Genomic DNA, 23,739 nt, shown 5'->3' with positions numbered 1-23,739 from the left:
ATCTTCTGGGATCGATTTATCACGTCTAGACAAGACGCAATAAATCGATCCCGGAAGTGCTCGCCGTTGACGCCGGTAATCCTGCTCTGTGAGAGGAGTAGGCGGAGTCAACGGGGGAGCCTGTCTGCCACGTGTGGACCCGTGGTAAGTACCTTTACGTTCGAACTAAGATACTTCGACTTCAGCTACGTTATTCACGTAGCTGAAGTTGCGTATCTTAGTTCGAACTGGGGGCTTAGTGTGGACCAGCCCTTAGTGTAAAAGAGAATCAGGCCCTTTAGAGAGGTAATACATCAACCATAATATTTTGAACTCAGAGTATATAGCTCTTTTCATATTTAAAGCACTTTGCAGATGCTTAATCAGCCTCACAACACTCTGAGATGTTGACAAGGATGTGCTGTTATACACCTGGTTTACAGAAAGAGAAACCGAGGCAGAATTTGTTATGTGACTTTCTCTAGGCCACTGGAGGTATGTCTATATTACAATGTAATCCTGAGCTCAGATTCAGGCTCAAGCCTAACTCCCCCTTTTGACCACACACAAATCACGCTAACTCAGGGCTCGGACACAGGGTCCCAGAACCCTTGGACACAGGGCCACAGGGTCTAAGCCCAGGTCAAGCCTTAACTCAGAGCTCGAGCCCTAATGGTTTGCAGAGTAGATGCAGCCCTGCTTTACTCAGGTCTTGGAAATCCTCCAAAAAGTATCCCACAATCCCATGGGCCAACTTCCTTTGTCCTCTCTAGAGCAAAAAAACTTGATTCCACTCTATTGAAAATGGAAGCAACAACCCTGGTGTTGCAGCAGCTCTGTGAATCAGCGTTATCTGCTCTATTGTCTTCTGAACACTGAGCTGCATACACCCCATCTGAGAGCTTTCTGTGTCTGCAATGGAGACTGAACCGAACAAGCCTTTTGCAGAGCTTCATGATCACAGAAGCACAGCCAGATTTTGGTGAATCTCTGAGGTGAGGCCAACAATACTGTGGACTTTAGTAAGAGGCCAGGAATGACCATTCATACCAGCAAATAGCGAAGAACCTGGCAGCTTTGCAAATTTACTGGACTGGTGACCAGTGCAAGGAGCAGATTCAGCATCTCAAGAATAAATACCAGAAAAACAAGGACCAGAACTGCTCCTTGGGCAATTCACTGACATCATGCCTATTTTACAAGGAATTTGATCGGGTGCTGGGCACTTTGCCCAGCCCAAAGCCAACCCTGGTACGTGATGACCTGGTCAATCAGGATGGTGCCCTGCTGGTCCCAGAATCCAGCACAGGGACTGATGGCAGCTGGCAGCAGGAGGGACAATGAAGTCACTCTGTTGCTGAAACTGGTTCCAGAGCAGGCTTTGGAACAGGAACAACAGCAGCAGGTTCTGGGTCCAGATGCAGAAGAGCTGATGCTTCCCCTGAGGAACAGCCTGCTGCGTAGCCTGCAGCAGTCAGAGATGGGACATAAGCCACCCCTAAGTCCAGTAAGTTTCTGGTTCCATTTTAATTTTTATTAATACAGGAATGAGAGGGATTTCTGCTCTATGAACCATGCAAAAGTTATGAGAAGCCACAGCTAGCAGTGTGTATCCGCTAATGGCGGATTGTATTCCAGCATTGTGGCTACTCCACACACAAACACCTGGGGTTTAAATTTGTGACCTGGAAATGCAAACAGTAAAGAACACCTTTCAAGGGTATTTTTACTGGAAAGGCACAGATTTGTGTTGGGCCATTCCTGTTTCTTAAAAATAATAACCTTTTATTGCCATCTCTCTAAGTATGCCTCTCTGTAACCATTCTACATCTATTGAGCTACCTGGAAACAGTGACCTGTGTGTGTGTCTGGGCTGGGGCAATGTGTTCCATTCACCAATCTAGTCCATTTCAGTTAGAGGTAGTCCATAGGTGACAAAATCATTTGTCCCAAATATGAATGTGGTTTGAAATGTTGTGCAGAAATGGGGAGGTGGGGAGGAGGAAGGCTGTGGATTTTTGTGTGTTTGCATGCAACCATAACAGGCCAAGCCAGGTGAAAACTAACAAAGCATCCTGTTGATTCCATCATGAATTCTGACCTAATCCTGAGTGCTGACTTTTCCTGAAGCAAGAACTCCAGATAGGTAGTCACATTGCAGGGAAGGGCATATTTTCCAGAGCCAGCTCACTAGCTGACAAGCCCATACCAGTCACAGATGCGCTATTCAGTCACTATACGTTGAATACTTCTGTTGCGCACACTGCAGGTTTCCCACCAGTAGCTTGGAATAGCATCTCCCTTTGCCAGTCAGGCTGCACACAAGAACTGTTATGTCCTCCAGAATGTGGAAGGCCTGAAATGATTAAAAAAAAAAAAAAAAAAACTTTTGCCGCACAGCCACTGATGGCAGCACACCCCTCCCCCCAAACCCAAGTAGTTTTTCAATTTTCTAAAATCAAAATTTTAATTTTTAAAATTCTTCAATTCTTTCACTGCAATTAACCAAGTGGTGTCCAGGGAGCTTCTGTGGTCTGAGGTTCAGGTTGTAAAAGTAACATTTTATGTCCTCGAAATGCCGCAAGGATTTTTTCTATGCTCCTGCACTGAGCTCTTTGAGACAATAACCTCTGTGTCTTGTCCTGTTCCAGGCCGCACAACCTCTACTGGCTGCAATATCTCCACAGCTTGGCCACACTGCAGCACAAGCCTGGCTCATTGTAACTTCACTGGCAGTTCCAAGAGGAAGCAAACCATGATGAACTTATGTTTGAGGTTCTGGCCAAGGCCTACAAGCAAATCCAGTACCACAGACAGAGGGACGTGTGGCTAGAGGAAAGGCATGGCAAGAGGCAAGAGGAAAGGCTCAGGCTGGCTGCACAGCTTGAGAGCAGGAGAAGGTGCTTGCTATGCAGTTCCTGGCAGAGGAACGGAGGCTAAGGGAGGAGGACAGAGCTCAGGAGAGAGAACTGTCTGAGTAGTTGATATCACTAGTGACTACAAGAATAGTGGCTCCTGCATCACCCACACCGCAGCCTGAATTCCCTGTGCACAACCCTGTGCTGCAGTCCAAATGTAGCTTGGAAGACTCCTTGGCAGGGTGGCCCAAGCAATCAGGCCCCATTATCGGCTGAGCAGGACAACCTGGGCCCCATGTTGTCCTCCATATTGACCCCCCTACCCTGCGAATGCCTCCACCTCCCTCCTACAGCACCACATGCATGGCAAACAGAAAGAAAGAAAAGGAGAATGGGTGCCCAATGGACATGCCATGGTAGGGGGCTTCTGTCTTGTGCATGGTCTCACTGTTTGCATTAGTTCATGTATATTGTTTTTAGTGTTGTTGGTTTTTTCCCTGTAAGGTTCTGTTGTTATTAGTATGTTGGTGTGGCAATGGCAGCTGGTCTGCCTGGGAATGGTGGACTTTTCTTATACAGGTTTATACATTTTTTTTTTATTTCATCAAGAATGTTTCTATCACACCAAATGACATGGCTTCAAAATAATAAAGGTAAACACGTGATCAGTGACCATTAGGAATTAGTATGCAAAGACTATTCCTCAGTATAGTTATCTATAGCAATTACATCCTTACATCATCCATACTGTGTGTAACCACCTTCCCCCGTCCCCATTTCATGTGGTCATGGCATTTATAAGTACACTGAATGGCCCTAAAATTCCACACCCCTTCCCACAATCAGTGATTCCCCATACCACCCCCACAAGCATATTCATAAAGGTACTATTTCCCCGGGGCCATTCAAGCCCATAATGTGGCAGGACAAAGCATCCCTAACTTCTGCTACCTGGGTGCATCCATCTTCAGCAGTGGTAGGTGCACTTTCTGGCCTCTTGCCGTCATAGGCCCATTCAGGGGGAAATGGCTCACCTCTGGCTTCACAAAGGTTGTGAAGAGCACAGCAAGCCCCAGTACTGCAATCAGCACTGATGACACTGGCATCCAAACGAGTCTGTAAACATCGCCAATGGGATTTCAATCTGCCAAAAGCACAGCAACCATTCTACACCTGCTGAGAGTGTAATTGAACCATCTTTTGCCAGGGCCTCTGAAATCAGGGGATGGTTTCAAAAGCCAAGGCAAAAAGAGGTATGCAGGGTCCTCCAGAATAACAATGGGGACAGTAACTCCATTTATGACAATGTCATTTGGGGGGAGTAGTGTTCCAACCTGTCCATGAATGTAGACTCCTGATTGGTGGAAAACATCATGAACTTTCCCAGTACAACCCACATTGACATTCATAAATCACTTTCTGTGGTCCACAAGGGTCTGCATAACAATGGAGTAGTACCCTTTGAGATTTATGTGCTCCTTGAGGAGTCCCATCAATGGACCCTTGCCACTTTGGGTAAGCCACACACCTGATTATCTCAGAAACCTCAATACCACTTTCTAACACCAAACTGATTTGCAATGGACCAGTAGCTGTCTGGGCTAGCCAGCTTCCAGACAGCTATAGCAACCCTCTTCTGGACTGGCAGGGATACCCTTATGTGTGTGTCTTTATGCTGGAGGGTCAGGGAAAGCTGCTCACAAAGCTCCAGAAATGTAGCTTTCTTCAGGTGAAAGTTTAGGCCCACTGCTGGTCATCCCAGGTCTACATGATGATGTGATTCCACCAGTGTTTGCTTGTGGTCCTGCTCCAGAACACTAGTCTACAGACAGGGCATCAGAAGCTGAACCAAGAGCATCGGCCAGTTTATCTGCCATGCCTGGGTACTCCTCATCCTCCTCCATCATAAGATGTTTCAGGGCCTTTGGTGGATGAGAAAATGCCGCTGAAATGTCTGCCAGCACCTCACGGAAACTCTGCCCATTTCCTGACACAGGAGTGAAAGTGCAAGCAAGAGAAGTTCTTCAAAAAGTGTCTCCTCCATATAGCTGGCTCCAGTAGCTGGGAGCGCACAGACCAAAATGACTGCTGAGTAGGATGTGTTGGTGTTTGTTCAAACTGCCTGTAATGTTCAGAATGGACAGACAAGTTTTCCCACAGTGCAACACACTCAAAGGGCTAGAGCAGGCATTTCAGGTGGATACTAGAAGTCTGAAATATGATTAGTTTGACTCAGGTCTGCATGCTGCAATGTGAATGCCAGAGGCCCAGGTTAGGAACATTTTTAATCTAGGGTGAACAATCAGTATAGATGTTCAAGACCTGAGTTCTCTAACGCAGGGTCAGCTGATTCAAGTCCCACTAACCCAGGCTCACATTGCACTGTAGATATATCCAGAGGGAATCCATAGGGGAGCCAAGATTAAATTTCAGGAATTCTTTACTCCCAGTCTTAAGCTTACACAATACTAGAGCATGCCTTTGTGTAAGAGCACTTGAAAATTGCCTTCATCTTCAGAGTACAGCAAAGAAAACTTCAGGCCCATGACTCATATTCCCCCAACAGAGTGAATGTCAATTCAGGCACCTGCACATTAAATCTAGGGAAGAGGTATAGTTCTGTATCTTTGAACTGTTTTTGGTTATCACTGCAGCCTAACAGGCAAGCTTTGACATCTGCAGGGCATTAGGGTATCTTGCAACATTCATGAGCAATGTAGAGGAGTGGTGAAAAGCTGTGAATAGTTACCTCGAGACGTGGGAATGATTTCATAATGAGCTGTGACGTGCTAGCCAGAATGAAATGGCAAAATGCCCATGGAGAGGACCAAAAGAAATGTGTGTTCCTCTTCATTCATCCCAGCTTCTCTCATTCCTGCCAGCTGTCCTGGTTTCAGAGGCATCCTCTCTCTTGTGCCATTTTTCTACTCTATCACTCCAACTGCAGTTGATAAAATCTAATCCATTTTAATGGGGTTCAAAGCAGAGCCAGATTAGTTCTCTAAATGATCCTAATAGCTTTCAAATGTTTGTATCTATGTTCTACGTCTTCAGTAACAAGAATGTAGAAGTATTTGTAGTCTGTAAAAATAAAAGGGGAAATTGGCTTCAGACACTAGGTTTATTGCCAATAAAACTGCATATAACCATGTCCTCATTTATTAACAAAGATTCTCAGTAATACAATATGAGACTAAAGTGTTAAAGAATCTTAGTTGTGTCCACTTGCCACCTTTGTTTCCTATCATGCTAAGGCGAAGACGATTGACGTTCTTCACTGACTACTGAGACCCACCTCTTTTGCTGTCCTCCTGTTTCATAGAGAATCACATTCATCTCAACATCACCTCTTGGTAAATCAGCCACAAGCCTTTTCATATGGTTAAAGAAAATGACAAGCACCAAACTCTGAATTTACTAGTCTCTCTCACTTCATAGACTAATCAGACTCTTCTGAATCTGGATTAGAACAGATTCAATTTTTAATTCTGACTAATTTGTCAGATGGATTTAGATTCTTTTTCTGCTCACAGAACATCTACAACCAAATAAGGATGTCCTTGAATGTATTAAATATTCAAAATTATTTATTCAACTGTTTTCAACTTTGTGGATGGATCACAAACAGCCCTATGTGAGTATTCGTTATACACCATTCAAGATTTGTGTTAGGGTATGTCTACACAGCAAGGAAAGGTGTGACTGTAGCATACGCAGGCATACCTGTGCTAGCTTTAATCTAGCTAGCATGGGTAAAAATAGTAGTTTAAATGTGGTGGCATAGGCTTCAGTGCAGGTTAGCCATCCAAGTAGGGTTGCCAACTTTCTACTCGCACAAAACCAAACACCCTTGCCCCACCCCTCCTCTGAAGCCCTGCCCCTTCTCCGAGGCCCAGCCGCCTGCTCACTCCATCCCTCCTTCCTCTGTTGCTCACTCTCCCCATTCTCATGCACTCACTCATTTTCACCGGGCTGGCTCAGGGGGTTGGCTTGCAGGAGGGGGTGAGGGCTCCGGGGTGGGGACAGAAATGAGGAGTTCAGGTTGCAGGAGGGGCTCTGGGCTGAGACAGTGGGTTGGGATGTGGAAGGGGGTGAGGGCTCCAGCTGGAGGTGTGGGTTCTGGGATGGGGCCAGCGATGAGGGGTTTGGGGTGGAGGAGGGAGCTCTGGGCTGGGGGGTAGAGCTGAGGGGTTTGGAGTATGGGAGGGGGTGCACAGAGGGTGAGGGTTCTGGCTGGGGGTGCAGGCTCTGGTATGGGGCCATGGATGAGGGATTTAGGGTGCAGGAGGGGGCTCCAGGCTGGGGCAGGGGGTTGGGGTGCAGGGGAGGTATAAGGGCTCCAGCTGGTGGGTGCAGAGTGCAGATTCTGGAGTGGTGCTGGAGATGAGTGGTTGGGGGGCAGGAGGGTGCTCCGGGATTGGACCAAGGGGTTTGGAGGGCAGGAGGGGAATCAGGGCTGGAGCAGGGGGTTGGGGCATGGGAAGGGGTCAAGGATGCAGGCTCCAGGCTGCACTTACCTCAAGCAGCTCTCAGAAGCAGTGGCTTGTCCCCCCTCTGGCTCCTACGTGGGCACACGGCCAGGCAGCTCTGCATGTTGCCCCGTCTGTAGGCACCGCCCCTGCAGCTCCCCAGCCAATGGAAGCTGTGGAGCCAGCGCTTGGGGTGGAGGCAGTGTGTGGAGCCCCTTGGCTGCCCCTATGCATAGGAGCTGGAGGGGTGACATGCCGCTGCTTCTGGGAACCACACAGAGTCACAGTAAGCAGGGAACCTGCCTTAGCCCTGCTGCTCCGCCGACTGGACTTTTAACGGCCTGGTCAGCGGTGCTGATAGGGTCCCTTTTCGACCGGGTGTTCCAGTCAAAAAACGGACACCTGGCAACCCTACATCCAAGTCTATACCCAGGGTTCCTACAGGCTTGTACTCAGGTGGAGTGGGGGATTTGACCCTAGGTCTCTCACTCCAAGATGAGAGCTCTAATCACTGAGATAAAGGTTATAATGATGCCACCGGCTCAGGTGGGTTTTGTTTGTTTTGGGGAGTGGGTGGGGGGGTTGTGAGAAAGGGCTTAGTCACTTAACTCCAGCAGAGGGTTCATGGCCGTGCATCCCAAGCAGAGATAGATGCCTCCTTCCAACCCAGAATTGGGCACTTAAATCTTTTGGGCGGGGGGGGATGGGGCTGTTCCCACATCCCTCTCCTCGGTATTTCCAATTGCCTAGCTTAGGCGGCTTACGGCTCAGTTTGCTGGCTTTTTTGGATCCATTCTTAGGTGCCTAACTCTTCCCTTGCATTGTATAACTCAGGGCTATGGATTACATTAGGCAGCAAGGTGACATAGTTAAACTGACCTAAGTCCTCATGTAGACAGCACTAGGTTGATAGATGAATTCTTCTGTATGACCTAGCTACTACCTCTCAGGGAGGTGGATTACCTATGCTGACAGGAGAATCCTCCCATTGGCATAGGTAGTGTCTACACTGAAGCACTACAGTGGCACAGCTTTGTCGTTGTAGTGTTTTAAATGTGGACAACTCCTAAATCCCCTTTGTGGATCTAGCCATTGGTATTGTTTCTGTTTCCTGACTGAGTGAGCATGGAAGCACTTCTGGCATGAATTCTCACATGTACAATGTTCTCATGTTCCTTCTATGAATGCTTTCAATGAACATCTATTCCAGGAAGGGCTTGTCTAAACAGAAAGGTTGAACTGATTTAACTACATCACTTTAGAATCTGATTTAGGTAAATTGGTATAGACACCTTCTGTGAACATCCTTATGTTCTCATGAGAGCCCTGTGTCAATTTGGATTAAACAGTTTTTTTTTTTTAACGGTTTAAGCTAAATTGAAATAATAAAAAAGAGTGCCAGGCATGGAGTTTGTACTGATTTAACAAAATCATGTTCTACAGTGATTTCATTAAATATGTGCTCAAAGTATGTGCATAAACCAGTCCTAAAATGTGATTGCTTTCCAGACACATTTAGCAAATACAAAAGGGATATGAATGTGGATGAAGCCAACTCATGATAAATATTTAAACAAATATTTGTGGCAAGTTTTTATATGATTCACTCACCACCTACTTAGAAATAAGGCATTTTCAACCCCTTTTTAGAAAGAGGCTTGCTGTAGAGATAGGTCCAAGAGGCTGTGTTGGAATTTGACTCCAAGTCCAGTCTTTCCCAAAGTTTAAGTTTGGATCCAGGGTTTTGATTGGGGCTCCTCTCTAATATAAACAGAATATTGCCTTTGAATACACCAGCTGCAATGGGGCAAGAGTCAATCTCATAGAACATCATGCAATTTGTTGTTTCTCCTTAGTCTGTTAATGGAAGCTATTATCATTGCCCCTGATTAGCTTTGGCTAGCAATCACATTGGGATCTCAGAGCCATAGAAAGAACAGGAGTACTTGTGGCACCTTAGAGACTAACAAATTTATTAGAGCATAAGCTTTCGTGGACTACAGCCCACTTCTTCGGATGCTTATGCTCTAATAAATTTGTTAGTCTCTAAGGTGCCACAAGTACTCCCGTTCTTTTTGCGGATACAGACTAACACGGCTGCTACTCTAAAAGAGCCATAGAAATGCCTGATTTATTTCAGTGAGGGCATTTCATTGTGCAAAGCCGAGATTTTTTTGTTCCAAGTATAAAGTGTCAGAGGGTAGAAAGAATGTAATGCCACCAATTAAATCCTATAAGAACAAGCATTCTTCACACTTTTGCTGGGAGGAGTCAGTGTCAAATACCCCAGGACTGATTTTTCACTGAGATTCCACTGAAATTCAAATGGCAGCTCTACATACATTCCTGCTGTACATATAAATAATCTGCACACACCAATGTCATTCATTCCCTGGACTAACTGAAACCACTCTTGAGACATGTGGATCTTTGCTGCTTCTTTCCCAGCTGAACATCATCATTACAACATGATTAATACTGGCCTAATGGCACGTAAATTCTGCTTCCTAAGATTGGGATCAGACCACCAACCTGACTCTGTATTATAAATCAATGCTCCATAACAGTCAACAATTCCAGTGGAAACTACTTGGCTCCATTAGAGCACAGAACAGTTTAGATTAATTCAGGCTAGTTGTTCTTTATGTAGTTTTTATTTTCCTTTCATCTGTGATTTTAAAATGAATAGACTACAGTATACTTTTTTGCTTATTTATTTTAGCAAAGACTCTTTCATAATCTGAACAAGCTGCTTTAGGAGCAGGGATTTGCCATTGTACTTTTAACAAAACCCAACCGGGATTGTGCTGCGGAGCAAAAGGTATTGTACTGCCCTACCTATGGAGGGATAGGAGACAGAGAGTGAGACTAGAAGATTAGAAACCATAAATCAGATGTGCTTATTATTCAAAGGCAGGTAAACCTAAATAACCCTCAGTGCTCTGTGTAAAGAGCCTAAACACTGACAGATCCTGTTCTAGCCCCAGGCCTACCTTGCTGCCTCCTCCCCACTTGTCCTTATACAACCTAGTAAAGAAGAAAAGACTTGAAAGACTAGAGCATCCCAAACTGCTCTCCAGCAAAAGCAGGTTGTGAGTGTGAGCTGGCTTTTATAAATCATAACAGACTGTAACCTTCTGCTCTGATGAAGGAGGATGGGGAGATTGCTATCTTGCCATAAACATTTGGGCTTTTAAACACCTTTTACCTGAACTTCATGTGTATTTTATTTGTATTGCAGCAATGCCCAGGAGCCCTAGTCATCGACCAGGACCTCACTGTGGTAGGTGCTGTACAAACACAGAACCAATCGACAGTCCCTTCTCCAAAAGCTTACAGTCAAAGTATAAGCCAAGAGACAAGAGATGGCTATATTTTCAGCCTCCAGAGATTATTTTTTAAAATATTTCTTAAATAGTTGTTACATCTTTAAAACTTTAACTCCACTTTAAAAAACCCTTTTCCTGTGTGAAAATACATATTTGAGAACTGTGCCATTCTTCGGTGTCTGATTAGTTTAAAACGAATTCTGAGACAATAGTGTTTTCTTCTTGACATTTGTTTTACTGTTAATGATAACATTGGAACCTGTGACATACCCACATCCAGCTGCATCAGACACATCAAAATCAGTGACAGGATGGAACCAAATTACTAGGCCTTTTTGTGGCTGAGGAACCATGTGATGCACCACAATGCAAGATGACAACTGAAACATTTTCAAACTGCAATTTAACCACAGCAAAGAAAACCTCAGGACTCAAGATCAGAGAAAGAGAGAGGTGTTTGCAAACTGTAAAAGGGGAAGGGATTTGGTTTTTTGCCTCTTCACAGGTTCAACATCTCTGACTTTTTGCCAGTTGCAAAAGGGTTTTGACATCTGCAGGGCATTATAAAAATCTTGTAGCATTCAGGAGCAATGGAGGAAGGGAGCAAAGGGGTGGGGATTTAGTTCCAGTCGTTGGCAGAAATAACTAGCAGAGGAACAGAGAACTAGGGGTATGTTTACACTGCAGCATAAGCCCAGGGTTCAAACTCAGACACGAACCTAACCTGCCTCAGATCAGCGGTCCTAGGACCCACAGGGGTGGAAGTCCAAGTCTGAATCAAGCCAGGACCCAGGGTTCAGACCTATTGCTTTGCAGTGTAGACACAGCCCCACTAGATTTGTGCTCTGGGAGTCTGCCAATAGTATCCCATAATCCCAAAGGTCAACTTTCTTTGTCCTCTGGACTGTCAAATTTGGTGGATGGTAAAGTTTTCCCACCCTGCACCACAAACACAGAGCTAGAGCAGACATTTTTGAAGGGTGGTAGGAAAGCTGGGATATGGGTGATTGGACTCAGACTTGCATAATGCAGTGTAGATACTGGAACCCAGGTTGGGACCCAGGGTTCAATAATTCCTAATCTGAGATTACCAATGAGTTATAGGTTAACAAACCCAGGATCTTCCAACTTGAGTTCTACTAACTCGGGGCTTAAATTGTAGTGTAGACATACGCTAAGGGAACACACTGAGAAGTGCTTGTTGCAGACAAGAGAAAAGGAGGGTGAGGCTAATGTCATAGAAGAGGAGTTGAGCCCACTGGCCCTGCATTGTGAGAACAATAAAGAAGGACCAGGCACTGGTGTAAACAAGACCTTTAAAATATATGATGTGACAAAATTCCTCCTCTGCCTTGGTGGGTCCTATGCTTATTGGAGGATTTGCTCGCCTCAGAGATTCACAGCAGCCCTCAGTTTGGCCACTTTTGCTAGGCGGTTCAAACCTGCTGTTCACTCAGCTAAACTCATCACTGCCCAGCATGGGGAAAGGGAGAAGAACAATCCCCGCAGTCTCTGCTGACCCACTTAGTGGGTCAGGGGATAGCCCAGAGACCTTCCCCTCTGGTGGGACCCACAGTCCAGGTCACCTCCTCTTGTCTCAAATAGGGAGTTGAGGCAGATGAGGGAAACCTGGGCCTGCCGTCTAAATCTGGGTTCCAGCCCAGGGCCCCGTGGATTGCAGCTGGCTATAGTGTCTCTTATAACAGCTGCGTGACAGCTACAACTCCCTGGGCTATTTCCCCATGGCCTCCTCCCAACTCCTTCTTTATCCTCACCACAGGACCTTCCTCCTGATGTCTGGTAACGCTTGTACTTTGTAGTCCTCCAGCAGTATGCCTACTCACTCTCAGCTTCTTGCGCCTCTTGCTCCCAGCTCCTCACACACATCCCTCACTGATTGAAGTGAGGTCCTTTTTAAACCAGGTGCCCCAATTAGCCTGCCTGTCTTAATTGATTCGAGCAGCTTCTTAATTGGCTCCAGGTGTCCTAATTAGCCTGTCTGCCTTAATTTGTTCCAGCAAGTTCTTGATTGTACTGGAACTGCCCCTATTACCTTACCCAGGGAAAGCGAACCTGCTTAACCTGGAGCTAATATATCTGCCTTCTATCACTCTCTTGTAGCCACCTGGCCAGACCCTGTCACAATGTATAGACATATCCATTGTCTCCTTCCATGTTCCTCCCCAACCTCTCTGTTCCAAATAGAATTCCAGCCTTCACGTCCTCCCTCATATCTCCCTGCCTCTATGCTTTCTTCCATGCTGTCCCCTACACATGGAGAACTCTCCCTAAACCTCTTTGTCAAACCACCTGTCTCACCTCATTCAACTCCTGTCTAAAAACTCACTTTTGGCCTCATCCCCGTAGTGAAGGAAGCAAAATAAAACAACAGAACAATCAAGATGTGTTCATGCCTTTCTGAATGACTGCGTTAGCTCATTGTGACCCTTGTCTTTTCATTTCTTTGTATTGCTTCGCTTGTGTCAAATTTGGACCCCAAATCCTGCAGGCTTTACTTTACTACTGTGTGCAGTCCCATTGATTTTGTTTGAACTAAAAACAGTAGTAAAGTTAAGCACATTGTGACGGGTTGGATCACAGAAACCCCCTGGGGAACTGCCAACTGATGTGCCAAGACTACTCCTGCCCCTGCTTTCCTGCCCTGGCAGCTTAGGACTCCGGCTCCCTGTCTTGCTGAGCCAGACATGCCAGTCTGCTCCAACACAGACCCAGGGTCTGAACCACATGCCCCAAAGCTGCAGACTTAACCTGAAAGCAGTTTACAGAAGTGTTCCTGTCTTTAGCACTCAGATGCCCAACTCCCAATGGGGTCTAAACCCCAAATAAATCTGTTTTACCCTGTATGTAAACTCATAAATTGTTCGCCCTCTATAACACTGATAGCGAGATATGCACAGCTGTTTGCCCCCCCCGCCCCAGGTATTAATACATACTCTGGGTTAATTAATAAGTAAAAAGTGATTTTATCAAATACAGAAAGTAGGATTTAAGTGGTTCCAAGCAGTAACATACAGAACAAAGTGAATTAGCAAGTAAAATAAAATAAAACACGCAAGTCTAAGTCTAAGAAAACTACAGATAAAATCTCACCCTCAGAGATGTTTCAATAAGTTTCTTTCACAGACTGGATGCTTTCCTAGTCTGGGCATAGTCCTATCCACTGATACAGCCCTTGTTCCAGCTCAGGTGGTAGCTAGGTGGTAGCCATCCCAGGTTGTTCCATCTGATGATGGTTCCACTTTTTCTCTGTTCCACCCATTTATATATCTTTTGCATAAGGCAGGAATCCTTTGTCCCTCTGGGTTCCCACCCTTCCTTCTCAATGGAAAAGCACCAGGTTAAAGATGGATTCCAGTTCAGGTGACATGATCACATGTCACTGTAAGACTTCATTACCCACTTGCCAGCACACAAGTATACAGGAAAACTTACACGTAAAACAGAGCCATCTGTAGTCAGTTGTCCTGGTTGATGGGAGCCATCAAGATTCCAAACCACCCTTAATGGCCCACACTTTGCATAATTACAATAGGCCCTCAGAGTTATATTCAGTAGATTATAAGTTTTGTAATGATACCTTACAAGAGACCTTTTGCATGAAGCATATTCCAGTTACATTATATTCATAATCATCAGCATACTTTTCATAAAATCATATAGAGTGTAACGTCACACACATAAATAAGTATTTTCAGGATTGGGGTCTTCCATTTCAAGATTTTAGGGGTGGATCTGTATCCTTACACTTTCTGTGATGAACCTACCATACCTTTGGCTGATCAGAAATAATTACTAACAACTCTCTTCATACTCTTCTCTGAGTTACAACTGTTCAAACTCATTGACTTTATATCATTCCCACCATTCCACCTCTGCAAACCCACTGTAAACAAGGGCAAGCCAGGAGCCAAGGTTCAAGGTAGCCCCCAGTCCAATATGTGCTTAAATGATTTGCTGGACTGAAGCCTTAATTAACAATTCTGATGTTGTGAGCTCCAAAGGGAATCTATTTCATTCTCCCAGAGTTCTGTTGGTTCTGCAGGGCTAACTGGAATAAAAAAAGTAAGTTAATTTTTGTTCCTAGCAGAGATGATTCTGACAACACATAGAGAGCAGGCCTATTGGGCACAAAGGTGGGATTTCTTTTCATGGTCACTTTTTGGTGCAGAACCACAATTTAAAGTTTAATTTTGAATTTGCAACCATCTGTTTCAAGGGCTAAGATCCATATAAATTATTATATAATCATTCTGAAGAAAGAAAAAGTAATAGTCTTGTTGGATAGCGTTGCTGATACAAAATGTTGCTGAGTTCCACCTCCGAGACAGTGGTAAACAATTGAACCCATATGCAGGCAATGTGGCAAGAGTTTGGGAGCTCTTACAATGCAGGATGTTACGTAAAGTTATTATTTTGGTTATTTTATTCACCCACGGGACAGAGAAGGATAATATGGTTCCCTTTTCTGACATCATGGCTGATATCTATGAGTCGTGTGACTTCAAGGGCAGGAAGTGTGAATTCCCACACATTATGTATGTAATTTTCAGTTGATTTGCTGTCTGGCTTTGTGTTGATAGAGATGGAAGATGGCTTCGTGTGGGTGTAGGTGATGATTGGCTGGGTGAATTTAATGGGGAAAGCAGCTGAGCTAGCAAGTTTGAACTTCTCTCTTAAGCTGACTCTCCACTGCAGATGTAAACCTTGGGCGTGCACAAAAAGACACATTGTTTTAGGCTCTTTTCCTGTTGAAGAAGACAATCTAGTCCATTATTAATTTTCATCTATTATTTTTGTAGTACCCATAGGTACTGCGTGCAGCAACTACCTTCATTACACTTTTTGTTTATTTTGCTCACTGTATTTCTCTGTATTTTTTATCGAGATGAACATGGAACTTCAACAAACCCATAGTCAATCTCCAACCTGGAGGACCAGTGGATTGCTTTTCATCTGGTCCCTATCCTTTGATCCATCTGGCTTGGGTGGCCCTACCAGGAGTTAAAGCTCTCAGGGTCATTGAAATACACACGACTTCCCACCGCATCAATGTGCTGTCCCCAAGCAATGGTATACAGTAAAACACAGAAAATAAATAATAAATGGAAAAGTTGAATGTATCTTAATATTAGTGTGTCTTTTAAGGTGAAATTTACTCCTCTACAGAAGGTCAGCATCACATCTATGCACCACTTAAGTTCTATTTTAAGAGCTTAAGTGGGCTGTGAGCTTTGTGTAGGCCCTCTGCACAGGGGTGAATATCACCGGTAAGAAATAAGCCCAAAGGGGGCCATTAGCTCATGTTGTTCACTGCAATGAAGTGATTTTTGTGCATACTGCATGTGGTCATAGATAGCAATCTTTGTTAAAAAAAATCAGCAGGTCTGATTATGATCTCACTTACAACAGTGTAAATCAGGAGTAACGCCACTAAAGTCTGGAGTTAAACTACAGTGAAAGCAGAGTTGGTCATAGAACATTTTTTGGGCAAACAGGTTTAAACTATAATAATGTTAGTTGGTCATGGATACTGGCAGATCTGAGCAATTCTTACTGTAAATCTTACCAAAGAAATTTGCTTGCTTGAGAAATACACCAGGTAGTTCCCGACAAGTTTGACGATATTGCAGATGATAAAGTCTTTCCATACAGTGGTTGTATTTTTTTTTCCTTCTGGCAATTAAATGAACTAAGGGATGGTTTTAATTCAGAGTCTGGAGCAGACACTGGGCTCACGCAGTGTCTTCAAGGGCCTGATCCAAAGCTCATTGAATTCAATGGAAAGACTCCCATTGACTTCAATGAACTGTGGATCAGTCCCCAAACAAGCCCTTCTGATGCCAGTCAGTAAATAAACAAAAAGCTTCAATATTTTGTTTGCATGCAAAATATTTCAAATAAATCAACAACATGATCTCATGTGGGTGACTGGATGAGTCCTGCCAACACTTTATCTCTCGCCTCTCCTGTTTGTGTCCTACTTTTCATCAGCTGGGTGAAGCTTGATTGTCCCCTACTCTTCTCCCACAAGCAACTCCGCCCATTTCCTTACCCCTATGCTGGAATATCCTTCCAGATCCTATGTGCCATGCAACCTTGCTCTCTTCCAATAAATCTCTTCTGATTCTCCTTTCAGGTAGCCTTTAAAGAGTGATTGAAACAATGCAGTTCCACTATGTAACAATAAATGAGCTAACATGACACATATGTAGTATAAGTATATTTCATGATCTTTTACTGTTGCAAGAACCCTTGTCCTTCCCTCGCATAGACACCACACCCTTTGTTTATTGCCCTCCTTTGCTCTGTTATCTCTGCATTAGATAACATGGCTAATCACTTGTTCTGTAAAGTGTCATGCACACCTGTGCTGCTGTATTAATAATAAAAGAAAGGCTGCCAGTCAGCATATTACGCTACCAACCAGACTGAAAGGCCTCTGGAGTCCTTCTGAACATTTCAAATCATTATGCTCCGGCAAAAGATGTTTGTTTGTATCGTTTGAGCATGGGACCCTACACAGTCAGATATCTAAAAGGTTCAGCCATCCATACCCGATCCCTCCTTAATGCCCCCAAAGGAGGATTTTAGGCCTAATGTTCTTATCTTTGCTCTATTTTAACTCCGGTTACATTCCAGCTGCCAAGCATTTCCCAGGGCTTTGAATGTTATGTTGACCAATTTAAATATATGCATATTTATTATGTGTTTGTACAGTTCCTAGTGCAATGGGGCCCTAATCCTTGACAGGGGCCCCTAGGTGCTACCATAATTCAAATAATAAATATGAATAATTATCAAACTACAATGTAAATAAGGGACCAGCTTCTCTTCTGCATTCTACCCTTTTGTGTCAGCTGATGGACTGGGGAGCTCTCAGCAGGTACAGAGTCAGCACATCCAACACCTGCACCACTACTCCATCAGGCCCAGGGTAGGAGGCGGGGAAGAAGCATGGCCAGAGAGCTCTGCATTCCTATCCTTACAATCGGATTGTTGCTACCTAGTGTAAATGAAAGCAGCTTTAGGTTGCTTTAACCTGTTCTGGGGCCAGGCCAGTGCAGATGCTCCATGAGAATCAGTGAGTTGTTATCAGCCCCTTGACAGTCCCTTTCTTTAGTACAAGAGAGAATTTGGACCACAATGTCCAAATATAAATCACATTTTAAGCTATAACTGGTAAAGCAAATGGCAGACCACAAAATGTTAGTTATTTCCTTCCCCTACACTTTTATTGACATATATGTAAATTAGCAAGCACGGTGTTAGTGAAAATACAGATAAGAGAATGATTCCTGCTCATTTGCATATATCCAAATAAGGATGTGATAGTTATTGCTCTATTTGTTTTAACTCTTTAACCTGTAAGAGTGACATGTTAAGTATATGCATGTTGTAGGAAAGAATTCAGAGAGGGACTTACTCATTTCATATTAAGAGGTCTTAATGTTTGCAAAGTATTTTGAGATCATTGCATGAAAAGTCATAAATAAGGCTAAAATTCCTGTGGTGGACCCAGAATGCAACAAGGTTTTGCTAGCTCCAGGTGTGCAGTAGGTAGGCAGCCATGAAACAGGCATAGTGTTGGACTCCACACTTCCTGCATGCCATTGAGTGGGCTTGATAACTAGCTCTGCATAGAAGACCATAGAATGAGGGGACAATAGGGAGCAGAGAGATTGTGTCTGTGTTGGAATTATGTGGATAAAGTGCTATGGATGGTTGAAAATTTTCTGTTGGAAATGACTTCTTTGACTAAAAAGAACATTTTCTATTTCTGTTGAAAATATTCAGGTTTTTGTTAAAATTAAAAAGCAAAATTCCCCAAAACAAATTTTTTCATCTTAAATCCATATTCGGTTTAAAACTGGGGAAAAAAATAATGGTTTGGCAGATTTTCAATAAAAACCTGAAAATTTTCAAGGGGAAATGTTTATTTTTTCCCTGACCACTGTATTGAATGCCCCCAAACCCTCCAGCAAGGCTGGGATAATAGCTCTGGAGGGGCTGCAGACCTGCTCTACACCTTCTTTGCTGTTGTTGGATCCAATCACATTTTCCTGGGCGTTGTGTATGCAGGATATATGTAATTTCTAACTGCAAAATTCACAGCACACCATCAACACTCATAAAGTGACCTAAAATGAGGATGTGGCTCAGCTCTCTGTTCTGATTTCCAAAGTGAGGTTTTTTCAGCAAGGTCTCTGAACAAAAATACCCAGTGTTGCAGATGGTTACAATTATAGGCAACTGGAGCAAAAGGGCAGGCTTCATTTATCAGTTGGGATTTTGTTTTTGTTTTTGTTTGGTGCGATACCTGCTTGTGAGCCCTTCCATGCAGTTGCACAATAGCAGCTTTTTGAGATTATGTTTCATAGTCACGGAAGACCAAAAAAAAATGTTTTAATAGGTTTTTCACAATCTTATTATCTACTTAACCTCCCAACATCATTACTCACTTAATTGCAAGTCCTCGCAAAAAAAAAAATCATAGGGTATGGTCTGTGCTGTGAGTTCATTACAAAAGCAGTAACCTTGATAATTCTAGCTGATTCCTGTCAAAAGATATCAAACTACAAAGACTGCTGCTTTTTTTTTTTAATAAGAGGATTCTCCTCACATCCCATTTTTCCTCTTACATGTCTAGCGTTTGGGTTCCATCCTGCAAGGTGCTGAGCCCCTCAAGAGGCACGAGGCTCCCCTTGACTTCAGTGAGAGTTGAGGGTGCTTTGCAGCTCCTGGATTTGCTCAGCACCATGCAGGGTCAAGCCTTTTAGAGCAAAAAAGAATGAACAATGAATTAAAAATGCACAGCGACCCAGGTAATCAGCTGGTGTAAATCAATGTTGTTCCACTGAAGTCAAAAGGTTGTACCGATTTATACCAGATGAAAATCTGGCCTTACCTATGGAAATAGCTGTGACTGCATTAAAGCAGCGGTGCTTAGTGGTGCCAGGGTTGCTGTAATTTTTCCTTTAATCTGGGCACCTTTTTAAGGAGACTTCATCCCCTGGTGGCAAGATGTTTTTGTTATGATCCTGCTCCTAAGACAGCCCTGGAGCTAACTGTCTCTCAAATCAAGATCTATAGAGGGGGCTTCCCCAGCCTTAGTGAGTGGAGTAATTCCTCCATGCTGCACTGGTGCAGCACTGAGAGAAAACCAGGCTGAGACTAGGGAGCAGTGGTGCTTAAGAAGTGGTCTCCTTTTTCTTTATCAAGCAAGCCAAGAAAGGCTGTCTGCCTGCAGAGTCAGGATGGTGACTAGGGAGAGCACAAGCAGCCTCCTGTGACCTGTCACTGTTATAGTCCCTGCATTCAAAAGAATATAGGAGTTGATTCCTCTGTGCAACTCCTGAGTATAATGTCCCAAATGGGAACAGAAGGAGGAGGTAAAGCCATGGTTCCTCTCCCTAGACTAGTTCATGGAGTAGCCCAGCTCACACTGGCAGAGCTGGCTTCACTAAGCTAAAGGGTGCTGCAGTCTGCGTGGTTCCCATTGCATAACAGGTCACTCCGGGAAAGACTGTGCCTTCTTGAAGTACAGCTCCTCTCCTAACTATCACAATTTGGACTCCTGTGTCCATGGATATCTAGTGCTTGAATAGTTCAGAAGACCTTAGGGCTTATCCTGCATCAGTCCAATAAATCAGGCAGTAATTTTCAATGGGTTTGTGGAGAAACTTGCACTACCACTGCCTATGCGTTACCTGTGGATAGAAGGGTTCAGTCTCCAAGTTTGCATTTGTATTTAAATATATATATATATGGATTCCTAATTGTAAAATAATCTTCAACAAATACAGAGAAATCTGCTTTCAGAATATGAAACAACCTTACAGTGTCGGGAGGGTGTGCTAAAGTCAAAAAGAAAATCAGGCAGGCAAAAAAAAAGTTGCCTTCCTTCCTTCCCCTAATACAGGAGGCAAGGCATGCTTATCTGAACATTGATACATTTTTGAGTTATCTTTAGAAATAAAGCCTAAACTCTTTATAAATCCCAATTAGCAGTTCAGGCAGAGCACAAATTAATCTTAGCTTGAGAACAATATAGAAAAAGTCAGAGCATGTTGGAATAATTACATTTTTCCATGTTGTCATCCTATCTGAAATGCACTACAAGGAGGACATGCAGTAGTAGGCAGTCTTCCTTCATGATGAACTGGGACCATTTCAACGTTAAAAAATAAAAGGGTACCCTTTTCACCATGGAAGCAAAGGACCCAGGGTCCTGTTTAGCGCACAAGTGAAAATGAGTTTGATTGGGCCTGATTCTGCTTTCATTTACACCAGTATAAATCAGGAGTAACTTCACTGGAAGTGTTAGATGTGAGACCAGAGCCAGGTTTTAACATAGCATTCTCAAACCTAGTTCATAACTCAACCTGATAGGCAGCTTCTGCTTAGGAGCTATCCATTGATCTTGCAGGTTGGAACTGAAGTTCATTAGTACTGGACGGGTCAGATTTCATAGGGTCTGGCTACCTCCATTGGGCCACATGCTTCCCTGTGCCAGTGCAACCCACTGGTCAGTGTGTATTACATGCCCCATTTGTGCCTGAGCCACAGAGGATGTGAGTCTGTTCCAACTCTTAGCAAGAGACTCTGGCTCCTCTAGCTCAAACTGTAGCTCCTGCTTTTAGCCCTGGAGGTTCCTGTTTCAAACCCTGGTATGCCAGTCAAGATGGCTGACAGCACACTAGCAGCAGCAGCACAGGGACAGGTGGTAAGCAGCTTTTTCAGGAGGTGTGCAAGGGGCCAGTGGAGCCTGGTGCAGACTGAGGGTTATGCTACCATGTGCCATTAGTGTAATGTCACATTTCTCACACAAACATAAAGAGATACAAATTCTTATTCCATCGAAATGAATGGCAAAACTCCCATTGACTTCAAAGGACCAGGATTTAACCAGTACTGTCTCTTAGTCTGGCCACAGGGTTGTTTGTTTGTTTGTGGAAAAATCTTAAAATAAAACAAGTTGTAAGCAATTTTAAAAAAAATTCTCAGCGTGGCCAGAAATTGTTTGCTAAGAATTGATTAAACTATCAAATTCAACCTGACAGGCCAGTGCTGGAAAAATCTGCATAAGGGAACTAGTAACTGTCTTCTGATAATAGGGAGATGAGGTACATGAGGTAATATCTTTTATTGGACCAACTTCACCCGCCTTGTCTCTCTAATATCCTGGGACTGACATGGCTACAACAACACTGCTTAAAAAGGAAATGTATAATGCATTCTGTGACGGGTTGAGTCACAGAAACCCCCTTGGGACCGTAACCTGATGTGCTGAAACTACCTCTGAGCGTGTTTTCTCTGCCAGTTTGGGTCTCCAGAACCCTGTCTTGTTGAGCCAGACAGGCCAGTCTGCTCCAGTACAGACCCCAGGGTCTGAAACATGTGCCCCAAAGCTGCAAATTTAACTGAAAACAGCTTAAGAAGTGCTCCTGTCTCCAGTAATCAGACACCCAGCTCCCAATGGGATCCAAACCCCAAATAAATCCGTTTTACTCTGTATAAAGCTTATACAGGGTAAACCCATAAATTGTCTGCCCTCTATAACACTGATAGAGAGATATGCACAGCTGTTTGCTACCCCAGGTATTAATTACTTACTCTGAGTTAATTAATAAGCAAAAGTGATTTTATTAAGTATAAAAAGTAGGATTTACGTGATTCCAAGTAATAACAGACAGAACAAAGTAAGTTACTAAGCAAAATAAAACAAAACACGCAAGTCTAAGCCTAATACATTAAGAAACTGATTACAGATAAAATCTCACCCTCAGAGATGTTCCAATAAGCTTCTTTCACAGACTGGACTCCTTCCTAGTCTGGACCCAATCCTTTCCCCTGGTCCCATTCTTGTTAGCTCCAGCTCAGGTGGTAACTAGGGGATTTCTCATGACTGGAACCTCCTTTGATCTGTTCCACCCCCTTATATAGCTTTGGCACAAGGCAGGAATCTTTTGTCTCTCTGTGTCCCCACTCCTCCTTCTAAATGGAAAAGCAGCAGGTTTAAGATGGATTCCAGTACCAGGTGACATGATCACATGTCCTGTGAGACCCCAAGCCTTCATTCTTCCTGACCTGACGCTCAGGAAGGTTTGCAAGTAAACAGAGCCATTTACAACCAATTGTCCTAGTTGATGGGCGCCATCAAGATTCCAAACCACCATTAATGGCCCACACTTTGCATAATTACAATAGGACCTCAGAGTTATATTTCATATTTCTAGTTTGAGATACAAGAATGATACATTTATACAAGTAGGATGACCACACTCAGTAGATTATAAGCTTTGTAATGATACCTTACAAGAGACCTTTTGCATGAAGCATATTCCAGTTACATTATATTCACGCTCATTAGTGTCGGAGAAAAGCATATTAGCATATTTTCGTAAAATCATATGGAGTGCAACATCACACATTCATTCATAGTGGCCCTGATCAGAAGTAAGAGTCAATAGTCAAAAATGAGGAAACTGTGATTTTAGGGTCTAAATAGAATTCATACTTCCTTCATTCTGCGGATTTCTGTCTTCTTCTTTTATGACGATACAGCCATCTCACAACGCTTCCAGCCCAACAACTGCAGGATCCCTTCCCCAGCCTATTCTCCTCAAGGAGATATGTGCTACAAACTTTAACAGAATCATTTAATAACTAACATTATCATACACAATACATTTATTTCTTTTTCCTCTCCCCTCTTCTCTTTTTCTTTATAAATAAACAAGAATATTAAATGTAAAACAGTGGGCCAGACTCACTGAGGCTGTAGGAGATATAATATACAATTCCTTATCTAAGCTGTCAAGTAAGGCACCTATAACAATGCCAGCCAAGTACCTGGTGACCACCCTGTTTCCCAATGGTATTTGCCCCAGGCACTGCAGTGCTATGAGTGCCCTCTCTTAGGCTATTCTAAGAGGGGAAGGCAATTTTAAGTTTTGCTGGGCATTCCACAGGAGTCCTCCCAATGGCAGCTGCTGAGGGGACATGAGGAATCAGTTTGAGGATGTTCAGCAACACTCAGTTTTGGGGATGATCAAGATTTCTACAGACCTTCCATCTGAAAAT

The sequence above is a fragment of the Malaclemys terrapin genome, chromosome 3 (assembly GCF_027887155.1).
Source record: "Malaclemys terrapin pileata isolate rMalTer1 chromosome 3, rMalTer1.hap1, whole genome shotgun sequence".
NCBI lineage: Eukaryota > Metazoa > Chordata > Testudines > Emydidae > Malaclemys > Malaclemys terrapin.
The sequence above is the reverse complement of the archived record's forward strand: the minus strand, read 5'-3'. Positions refer to the sequence as shown.